The sequence below is a fragment of the Typopeltis vanoorti genome, chromosome 19 (genome assembly GCF_054136105.1).
Source record: "Typopeltis vanoorti isolate ZY-2024b chromosome 19, IOZ_Tvanoo_1.0, whole genome shotgun sequence".
Classification (NCBI taxonomy): domain Eukaryota; kingdom Metazoa; phylum Arthropoda; class Arachnida; order Uropygi; family Thelyphonidae; genus Typopeltis; species Typopeltis vanoorti.
In genome coordinates this window covers 1,340,269-1,352,462 of record NC_143567.1, presented here as the reverse complement: position 1 = coordinate 1,352,462, position 12,194 = coordinate 1,340,269, and the positions used below count along the sequence as shown (strand labels likewise).

At 36.6% G+C, this 12,194-nt stretch overlaps 1 protein-coding gene across 1 annotated transcript in view; it reads left to right on the top strand.

Moving 5' to 3' along the window:
- Nucleotides 1–12,194, top strand: part of LOC150095815 (phosphatidylinositol 3,4,5-trisphosphate 3-phosphatase and dual-specificity protein phosphatase PTEN-like) — a 248,026-nt gene that overhangs the window by 220,487 nt on the left and 15,345 nt on the right. The window lies entirely within an intron of this gene.

Below are 12,194 nucleotides of genomic sequence, written 5' to 3'. Positions count from 1 at the left end.
ACAAAGTATTTTGTGAGACCAAAGCATATACAGTATTAAGCAGAGCATTAAAATTATTAACCTAAAATTTAAATTATTAGCCTCAATTCATTAATTGAGGTTAATAATAACATTCTTGAATATATTTATTATTACTTATGTATATCATTTCTCTCTCTTATACTAAATCAGAATGTCACACCTTCATCAAAATGAAAAGCATGACAGGGGTGAATAGCAACAGAAGTATTCTTTTCTGTGATTTCAAATTTATCAAGCAAATGTTCCTTTAATCACACACACACGCACGTTAAACCTCGTTTGTTTTCTGACAGGGCCTAATTTTCCGCATATCTATATACATACTCTCTTTGTGCTCCAAAGCATATAAGGCTAAGATCCATCTTCTCCAGTTAACCCTATCTTTTGTAACTAATTCTGCTTTTCTCTCCAGCTCTCCCACTGTGCCTACGAGATGCTATCAAAAAGATACTGGACTGTGCTGGACACTCAGCAACAGATCGAGTTACAGTCTTACACCGCCAGGTGTTAGCAGCGTAGACATTGTTGAGTCAGCCTGCCACGTGTCATTGAACTCTGTGCACCAGAATTCACATTATTCTTTATCACATATTTGTGCTGTTTTGCAATTTTGCATGAACCCAAAATCAAAACCAAGGGAAAATGTAAAATTTTGCATAAAACTTGTGAAATCTGCCACAAAGATCCTTGAATTACTTCGTAAGGCATATGAAAATGAAGCCATGAGCCAAACTCCGTGTTTTGAGTGGCACTCATGTTTTAAGAAGTGCAGAACCACCTTGGAGGATGACAAGAAGCTGGTATGACCAACCACCAGCACAATCCACAAAAATTCGACAGATCATTTGTGCAGATTTTTATCAATCACCATCCAGGAAGTTGCTGACAGAGTTGGGATTTCATATGGAACAGCTCAAATGATTATCACAAGAGATTTGAACATGCATCATGTCGCTGCCAAGTTCGTTCCTCTTTTCTTGACTTCTAACCAGAAGGAGCACCATGTTAATGTCTGTCAAGATCTTCGTCAAAGAGCCATTGATGACCCAATCTTCAGGTGTCATTGCAGGAAGAGTTTGCATTCCCCAAGACCGAAAAAGGTAAAGGCAAGGCAAGTCAGGAGTGCAACAAAGAACATATTGATCGCCTTTTTAACATTAAAAGGATTGTGCACTGAGAATTTCTCCCACCTGGTCAGACAGTCAATGCAGAATTCTACTGCAACGTTTTAAGGTGGTTGAGAGAAGACATTTGTCGGAAAAGACTGGAACTGTGGCTAAGCTGCAATTGGCTCCTCCACCACCACCATGACAACACTCGCTCCCACAGCAGCCTTAAAAACGCAACAGTTTTTGGTGGCCAATAGCATGGCTGTCCTCCCACATCCTCCTTACTCGCCAGATTTAGTCCCTTGTGACTTCTTTTTGTTTCCAAAAATGAAATTGAAGCTGCTGGGGTGGTGGTTCAACACCATCAAGGAAATCCAAGATGAACTGCAAGCAGTGCTTGATGTGCTTCAACAAAATGACTTCCAGAAAGTGTTGGGAGCATGGTTGCTGCATGAACTCAGAAAGGGACTACTTTGAAGGGGGCGGGTACTCCAAATTTAAATTGGATAAGTTGTAATGATTTTATTAGATTCTTAAAGATACTTGTGACATTAGGATTATAAAATACATACATGTTTACACAAGAATATTATTTAATTTGCCAAATATTTCAGTCTGAATATTACAGACCATCTTCAGTGACTACATAGGAATAGTTTTAAAAATCAAAGTGGAATACGAACAATTGATCATTCACAAATAGAACGAGACGAGCGATGTCATATCACTAAGTATTAAAAGAGTAAACACTTTTTATCAGAGTCATGATTAAATTAAAGATATTAATTCAGAAATTCATGTAATAATCTTAAATAACATTAGACTAATATTGGAAGTTTAAAAAAAAAAATTAATGTGTTATCCTGATTAAACTTCTCCAAATTTTTGATACAGATATACAGTCATTATGATTCAAGTTGACGTTGAAATAAAGCCTCCACACTTTCTTTAAATAAACGTTCAAATTTATAGCGACATCTGTGTAGGAGGTGAGTCTTGGACCAAAGGATGTTGTGGCTTGTTTCTATTCCATGCTGAGCTAATCCAGATTTCTCTGGTTTGTTGTGTTGAATGGATGTGTGATGCTCTTGAATTCTTTTTTCTATAGAGCGTCCTGTTTGTCCAAATTAGGAAAGATTACAATTACTTGGAACTTGATAAACACCAGGTAGAGACATGGTTGAGCGTTTATCTTTAGAAGGAAAATGGGTGGATAATTTGTTAATAGTGTTGGATTCTGAATGAAGAGAAGTTAAAATTATTAATACTCCTTTCAGAATCCAACATAATCCACCATATCAAAGGCTACATTTGTAGATATTATTTAATGTAAATCTCTTGTTATAAACTTTTATTCATATAATTACCTTTGAGTTTTTTTTTTATTTAATCTATGTATTAATAATGGAAAAGACTCTGTATGAAAATAACGTTCAGATTATTTTATTTATTCCTATATTAATAGTAGAAGAATTTGTGTTCATCTTATTTAACTGTATATTATTTGAATTGAAAAATATCCTTTTATTTTATTTCTGTATGTAAAGGTAAAATGTTATGTAATACTTATGCTTATGTACTGCTCTGATTGTTGTCATGGAGACGGAGTTAAAAGTAGAAAGCATGAGCGTGGTAGCACGTGAGTTATGGACGTGAGATGGAATTGATATAAGCTAGACAGTGAGAACAAGTTTTGGCAGGAGAAAGGAGTGAAGGTATATAAACGGAAAGCCAGAGTAAACGGGAGAGGAAGAGTCGGGGAGTCGAACAGTCAGCATTCAGCAATAGAACTGGGAAACTAGGGACTGAGTGCAGTCGGAGCACACAACACAGTAACGGCACTCAGCACAGTACAATAGAGATGAGGAAATTATTTATTAGCAGCATGGAGTTAAGTAAGAGGCTGTAGTAATAATAGGAATTAAGTGCTGTAATTAAATTACGAAGGATCGAGATATAAATTGACAACTCAGAATATTGATATGGTCTGAAGTTAAAGTTGAATTATAGAACTTCCAAGGAAGATTAGTGGAAAGTTGATTCTATTGTAAAGTAGTATATGAGGAATAAGTGAATTTTCTAGTGCAAGTGTGTCTGCATTTGTGATGTGCTGAGATTAATGATTAAGTTATTTTAAAGAAGATTACTTTTGAAATGTGTAGCTCCAGTGTGATAGTTAACTAAAGTTTTAAGTGTGCCTCAATGAATAATATGTGCGAGGATTTATTCCGGTAAGAACAGTTGTACTTTATAGCATTTAAGAGTGAAGTTATAAGAATTAACTCCTCCTGTTAATTCCTAACGTTAACTGTGGTGCTTATGCTGAAATTAACCGAAACTAGAAGATTAATAGTCTTCCCCCATTAAAGTGATAACTACCTCTTGACTGAACTATGTGATTTCTGACTAAAGGATAATTAGAGAATACAATAGTTAAAATATTTGCTGTGAATTTCAGTGATATTGAACTTTAGAACTATTTTTGTTTGTTAGGGAGAAATCAGATTTTAAAGACCCAATGTTTGATACCAAGAGTTGAGTGAATGTTATGAGTTGTTGAACAGAGTTATTTTTGCATTATCTTGTATCCAAAGTATGTTTATATTATATAACCCTGCATTAAATGTTTTGTTTTATTGATTTCAATTGTTAGCCTGATTCTTTTTCACTGTACCGTTCATAAAATTATCGGACCTAGCGGGAACCTTAAATGCTTATGTTAAACTCGGCCTATATATAAAAATTAGATTGCTAAAGTTAATCAATACTTGATTTCACTATTTTGTATAGACTAATCTGAATATAGGGTGGCACAGTACAATAGAAATTTCCCTATATTTGGTTTAGTAATCAAGATTAATTAATTAACCTTAATAAGAACAACTTATTAAGCTATATATAAAAATTAGACTGCTAAAGTTAATCAATACTTGATTTCACTATTTTGTATAGACCAATCTGAATATAGGGTGGCACAGTACAATAGAAATTTCCCTATATTTGGTTTAGTAATCAGCATTAATTAATTAACCTTAATAAGAACAACGTTAAAACAAGATGGCGGATCAAAAGACAGGATGTACTATTACTACTATGGAAGGACAATCCAGCAATAGGTGTATAAGTGGCTGTTAAATCATATTTCTTCAGAATTCTTGAAATTGGTTCTGAAATTCCGGAAGTGTAAGGAATTGGAACTCGACATATTGAATCTTTGCTGTTTTGTTTTGAATTGTAAGAATTGGAAAGATGTTGTGTACTCTTTTCGGAGAAGCCATTTAGTTTCATGTGATGTTTGATAGTCAAAAGTTCTTTCTGTAATAAATGAGAAGTTGAACAATTAGTTTTGGCTCGTCGGATTAAACATTTTATAATTCCTGTTTTTTGACAAGGATGGTGGGCAGATTCTTTGAGAATATAATGACCTGTGAAAGTTGGTGTTCTGTAAACTGTTGTTGTAAGAATGCCTGAAGGTGAACGGATGTGGAGGACGTCTAAAAATGATAACTCGTTGTCTTTTTCAATCTCCATGATAAACTTTTTACGAGGATGTAAGGAATTGATACTGCTTAAGAAGGAAGGTAAAGAGTCACTGTTATGCAGCCATACGGCAAAGATGTCGTCTATATATCTATCCCAAAAGGATGGTTGAGAGAATATAGATGAGAACAGGACTTCTTCTAGATGTTCCAAATAAAAGTTGATTTCCAAGTTCTTCGGTCCAGGGCGTCCTTCGGACTACATCATTTCTCCCTAAAATCCTTTGTCACCTTATCCCTCCACCTGAGCTTGGGTCTGCCTCTTTTCCTCCTTCCCTCCAACTCCATATACTCCACTCGTTTACCAACATACTCCTCACCCTTCCTCTCTACATGTCCGAACCACCTCAGCCTACTTTCTTGTATCTTCTTGCCAATTGGTCCCACCTTAACCGTCCCTCTGATGTAGTCATTCCTTATCCTGTCCTTCTTTGTCACACCACTCATCCATCTCAACATCCGCATTCCCGCTACCTCCATCTTCCTCTCCTGTGCCTTTGTCATAGGCCACGTCTCTGCGCCATAAAGCATCGCCGGCCTCACCACCATCTTATACAGCTTTCCTTTCCTCTTACAACTCACTCTCTTGTTGCACAGGACCCTGCTCATCTTCCTCCAGTTCATCCAGCTGCATGTTATTCAGTGCTGTATTTCCTCATCCAGGTCACCATTCCTCTCGACGACTGACCCAAGATACTTGAATTTCTTCCCTGAAATTAGCCTTTCACCCTGAAGTCGTATGATCATATCCTCGTCACTCCCCGTTGACATATATTCAGGCTTCTCCCGGTTAATTTTCATGCCTCTTTATTTTTTTTTCCCCTATATTAGTCTAATGTTATTTAAGATTATTACATGAATTTCTGAATTAATATCTTTAATTTAATCATGACTCTGATAAAAAAATGTTTACTCTTTTAATACTTAGCGATATGACATCACGTGGCTCGTTCTATTTATTATTATTATTATTATTATGGGCAACTCCAGGGAGGCCTAAACATCATGTCCACACAAATATACGACATACTCACAGTATCTATCATACTTTGCCTTGAACTCACTCACCGTCATAGCACCCACAACAGACTCTGGCAGCTTATTCCACTCATTTACCACTCTAAAAGTAAAGAAATCCAGCTCTAACTCCCTTGCTAACCACACAACCTGCCAAGCTTCCATAGGTGTCCCCTAGTTCTCCCACCACCAGTCCTAATCTCATAAATATCCTCTGAATTAATCCTGTAGAAACCCTTTAGCAATTTGAATGTCTCAATCATATCTCCCCTTTTCTGCCTATTTACTAATTTCTGCAACCCACAAATCTTCATCCTGTTCTCATTAGGTTCATTCCATAGACCTGCTATCATCTTGGTCACTCGCCTCTGGATCCTCTCCACCTCATCCCCATCAAGAAGAAGTCTAGGTGACCAAATCTAGGCACATTAGTCGAGATGAGGTCTTATCAAGGCTCGGTACAGAGGTACAATAACTTGCTTGTCTCTTCTCGTCGAAATATTTTTCAACAACCAAGTGAGTTGATGAGCTGATTTAGCCACTTTTGCAATGTGCTCCCTAAACTTCATCTCCCTATCCACCAACACTCCCAAGTCCCTGGCCTTATCAATCTCCTGGAGTACAGTCTACCAATGTGGTATACTGCTGCTAATCTTTTCACCCCAAAATGCATAACCCTACATTTTGTCACATTAAATTGACATCCGTTTTCCTTGGCCCAGAACTCCAATCTATCCAAGTCATCCTGCAAGATTTTGAGATCGTCTGCATTCTCTATTGCCCTACCCAACTTTGCATCATCAGCAAACAAATGAACTGTTCCTCTTAGATCCTTTCCTATATCGTTAATGAACAAATTAAACAGCAGTGGTCCAAGAACAGAACCCTGCGGCACACCACTAGTCACAGGCTGTCTTTTGGACTCTACTCCTGAATAAACTATTCTCTGATATCTCTCCATCAACCACCCACCTATCCATCTTATCAACCCTATATCCATTCCCATATGTTGTAGTTTACGGATTAGAATTCCATGTGGTATCCTGTCAAATGCCTTAGCCAGGTCCAGCAGTATCATTGTAAACCCATTACCCTTATCCAGTTCAGCCGTCACTGTGTTATAAAACTTGAGCAAGTTACTGAGGCATGATCTACCCTTCGTAAAGCCATGCTGTCCCCCGTACAATATCTCATTTTCATCAATCCATTCCTGTATTTGTCCCTTGACTACTTTCTCCAAGCCCTTGACAATGACTCCTGATATGCCGATCGGTCGGTAATTTGCAACAGTAGTCTTGGATCCTCCTTTATGCAGTGGAACTATTTTTCCCTCTTTCCACACCTTCAGGACTATTTATGAATGATCAATTGTTCATATTCCACCTTATTTTTTTAAAACTATTCCTATGTAGCCACCAAAGATGGTCTGTAATATTCAGACTGAAATCTTTGGCAAATTAAATAATATTCTTGTGTAAACGTGCATATATTTTATAAAGATTTTATTAGCATACTCCTGTTTCTTTTTGATAGCACCTTGTATTTATTTTTTTTTTTCTCTTATTTTTTGGCAAGTTGATATAAGCCTTTGCCTTCTGGGAGGATCCATGGCAAAACCACTCATGGAATTTCTCCTCTAACTGTTCTCAGTAGACATCTGCTCCATTTCCATCTGTTTCATTATTGTTATTATTATTCCCTAATTAAAATAAAAAGCCAAAAGGCTAGTTTTCTGGCAAATGAATAGATATTAAATGGATAAGAATCCTATATTTTTATATAGCCAGTAAGTGAAACTCAAGATCGATAACTACGATCTATGAGTTTCAATGCCGAAAAACTATCGGCGAAGGCAATTCGAAGCAAAGGTGGAGCAAGCTCCCTCACTATTCTTGATATTCTCTCATAATGTAAAACACAGCTCCTAGGAGATGTAATACTGTCATTACATTATGAGGGGAGGTCACTACCCAGACCGGTTTCAACCCTTTTTTGAGGTCTCATCAGTGAGTAGGTAGACCTGGAAAATATCAAAGCTTAGTGAAAAGAACTTACATACCTTCACTATACGAATGCCATAAAGGTGTGCTTGTATTTTGTAATTAAAATAAAAAGCCAAAAGGCTAGTTTTCTGGCAAATGAATAGATATTAAATGGATAAGAATCCTATATTTTTATATAGCCAGTAAGTGAAACTCAAGATCGATAACTACGATCTATGAGTTTCAATGCCGAAAAACTATCGGCGAAGGCATTGAAACTCATAGATCGTAGTTATCGATCTTGAGTTTCACTTACTGGCTATATAAAAATATAGGATTCTTATCCATTTAATATCTATTCATTTGCCAGAAAACTAGCCTTTTGGCTTTTTATTTTAATTACAAAATACAAGCACACCTTTATTGAATTCGTATAGTGAAGGTATGTAAGTTCTTTTCACTAAGCTTTGATATATTCCAGGTCTACCTACTCACTGATGAGACCTCAAAAAAGGGTTGAAACCGGTCTGGGTAGTGACCTCCCCTCATAATGTAATGACAGTATTACATCTCCTAGGAGCTGTGTTTTACATTATGAGAGAATATCAAGAATAGTGAGGGAGCTTGCTCCACCTTTGCTTCGAATTGCCTTTGCCGATAGTTTTTCGGCATTGAAACTCATAGATCGTAGTTATCGATCTTGAGTTTCACTTACTGGCTATATAAAAATATAGGATTCTTATCCATTTAATATTATTATTCCCTGTTAATAGTTTTTTTGCTGTCTGTTTATATAATTGTTTTTTAAATATTGTTTCTAAATATTTTTAATATTTTATGCAAACTCTTTGCATGAAAACTGTTTCATTTTGCTTCATGTGGCTTTGTAAGTTTCATTTCTCTGATCCAGACAATAATAACGGCTTTGCACTGCTATTAAAGATCTTTATTTTGGTTTTTTGTTGTGATATTTGGATTTTTTCCATATATTCAATCTTTTGAAAGCTAGAGTAGACATTAATGAGACATGGTTGACCGAGGATTATATGTGGTCATAGGAAGAGAATGCAAGGGATATGAGGTCTTCTGAGAGGACAGAATGAACAGGATAGAAAGAGGAGTTTTATTAATGATATGACAGAAATTGAAGCCAGAAAGAGTAGAAATACACCAAGAGTTCAGGAATGAATTCAGAGATTTTTGTTGTTGTTGTTAACAAAAGAATGATTATGGGAGGTTATTAGTTGATGAAAATCAACTAATAGACAAAGGTAATCACTGCAGAGGAAATCCATCCATCCATCAGTGGTTCTAACAGGCACTTAAGTGTCCACGACCAAGAATAGTTGGACTTCGCTACCGTAATTCAAGGATAAGGTAGTTAGCCCTGTGCCTCCCAGAATGTCTGTTTGTTCACAGGGATGGTTTGCCTGTTCTGGGGAACAAAAAAACCCGAGTTTCTGGGTGAAAAAGAACCCTATCTCCGTATGAGACCAGTGTTAAATCTTAAACGAAAGGTTTAATTTGCCATAAAACATTTCATTCGGGATTTAACTAGGATACCAAAATTTCCCAAAGAAGTACTTGTATATTGGTATAAATGAAACTATAAACAATGTATTAGTCGTTTGTTTTGTAGATTCTTCAAAAAAATTTTTTTATTGTTAACTGTCCTGTGAATGAAAGACAAAAATTGAAATTTAGTGAGAATTATAATGGAACGGGAAAGGTTAGATCAAAGTTCACAGTGAAATAATCGGCTTAAAAACGTAACTCTAGGCAGTAGCATGTCCGAGGTGTGTGCAAGATATCCACGGTGGAAACGTAACGAGGAGAAGATAGTACTGAGTGCAAAAGGCTTAGGTGCCATGAGGAATCGGTGATGTAGTAGGGAGACCAGCTATGCGAGGATATAAGAAGTTGGGCAGTGCAAACTCGGGGCTTTTTTTTTGCTTCTTCTCCTTTTGGCTTTTGGACACCAGTGGAAGTCGTTCGAGCAGTTGAGAAGAATGATGGTCAGTGGCGGCTATGCGGCGAAGTAGTGTTCCAGTCCAGGCAAAACAACTGTGCAGCTAGACTGTCAGTGAGGACCGAAGTTTCATGCCGAACCTATCCAGGCAGAGCAGTTTCACCCACATCGGCAAGAAGGTGATTCGTGAACGTAATCACTAGTTGGTTGTGTCCGAAGATATGGACCATAGAATGAAAAGACTAGCCATGTGAATTCAGCAAATTGTTCGAGTGGAGATGCCAGCGTCATCTAAATGGTTAGCAATCTAAAACCTTTCTAGTTCCATTGTATTCTGAACAAAGCTAGAGTGTAGAAAAGTACTGGTATATTATGTGATAGGACTTATTGACTGGTAGCAGCACTCTAGTATGAAATCCACTAGATAATTATTGTAATTCTAGAGATGTGTTGTAGTAGAGTTTGATATTGAATTGTTGAGGCATGTCACAGTCTAATAGCCTTAGAATGAATGTAATAATCTCTTGCATAATGTATTAAATGAATGAGAGTAGGACATCTTAAATTGATATTGTCTTTTTAATGTGAGGTATTGATTGCGGTGAGATTTTGTCTGGTTAAATAGCGTTATATGCAAGTGTAATTCAGCTTAGCTAAGTGTAATTTTGATAATTGTGTGACGTACATTAGAATGAATAAACATTTTTGTTTTCTTTACCTTATAAAATTTCCTGATCTCTGAAATCAATGCACCGCTCATTAAGATTAGGACCTATACGAATTCAAACGTGTGGGATTAGTCACGACTGTATTTAGAACAAGTTCATTAAGAGTTTAAAGTTCATCATCATCAAATTCCTGCCATGTTCCCTCAAGGGGTGTACAGGATATGATAGTACTACATGAAATTTTTTTCATGTAGTACTATCATATCACTAAAAAATTACATCATTACTAACTTCCTATCTACAATTTTCCTCCAAATCAGTCTGTTACTTGTCAACACTCCAACATTATCAGATCTTATATTTCTATCATCTAAGGCACTTTGTACCATATCAATCCACCCATATCTTGGTCTTCCTCTGGGTCGTTTTCCTGCCAACCTGGCAGAGAACACTTGTTTTGCTAATCTTTCTTCGCCCATTCTGTTTAAGTGACCATACCACCTGAGATTAGCGCTCAGCTAGCTCATTCCTGGATGCTGACAATGTCAAGTTCTTTCCTAATATCCTCGTTTTTAATATGATATTGCCATTGATGCCATCTGTTCACGCCTATAATCTTTCTCAGGACTCTCATATCTGCGGTCTCTAGTCTTTGGTCAAGTGTTTTACTTCTAACCCAGCTCTCAGATCCATAAGTTAAAACTGGTTTGAACACTGTCTTGTATACAGCTAATTTAGTGTTCCGACTAATTTCTCTCTTCTTATTCCATATGAATTTATTCAATTGGCTTCCCACCATACCAGCTTTACTGATTTGTCTATTTCTATATTGAATTTACCATCTTCACTAAAAATCTAAAAATCGTGCTTTTACTTGTTCCACAGGTTCTCCATTCACGACACAGTTTACATTTTCAATGATTCTGCCTATTTTCATTGTCTTTGTCTTTTTATTGCTGACTTTCATACCATATCTATTACAACAGCTATTCAATTTAGTCAGAGAATCTTGCAGACTTGTAGCGAATTTATTTAGAAGTATAACATCATCCGCATAAAGCATTAACATCTCCAATTTTGACATCATGTTTAATACCACTTTCCTTCATAATGTGATCCATATATATAATAATTAACAGATGGGATAATGTACATCCTTGTCTCACACCAGATTTAACATTTAACCATCTTCCTGTACTTCCTTCAATTCTAACTGCTGACTTACAACTCAAATAAAGGCTAAGTATTGCTTGATATAATGCCCCATTGACACCATATAACTGCAGCGTATTGAATAGCTTCTCTCTTGGTGCCTTGTCATATGCCTTTTCCAAATTGACAAAACTTAAATACAGATCTTTGTTATATTCCCATGCTTTCTCGACTATTTGTCGTAAAGTGAAGATCTGATCCTGACAGCCTCTATTTGGCCTGAATCCAGCTTGTTCTTCACCAAGCTTTTCTTCCACAATTCTTCTCAACCGTTTCTCAAGTACACTTGCATAGATCTTGCCAGGAACACTCAGTAGGGAAACACCTCTGTAATTCACACATTCAGTTTTATTTCTCTTTTTATATATGGGTACTATGAGAGCTCTACTCCAATCATTGGGAATTCGTCCCTGTCCAGGCTTTCTGAACTTTGCAGTGCAGCCACTGTAAGACTCTTATACCACCATACTTCAGCATTTCTGGTCAAATATCATCTACTCCTGCTGCCTTTCCACATTTCAATCCTTTGATAGCTTTTTCTACTTCAAGTATGGATATGTATTCCTGACTGCATGCCTGGTCAGTGTTTTTTACCACTGTGCTGTCATCACTGCTTGTTTCATTTAGCAGTTTTTCAAAGTAATTACTCCATACTTCAAGGATATCTTTTTCTCCCG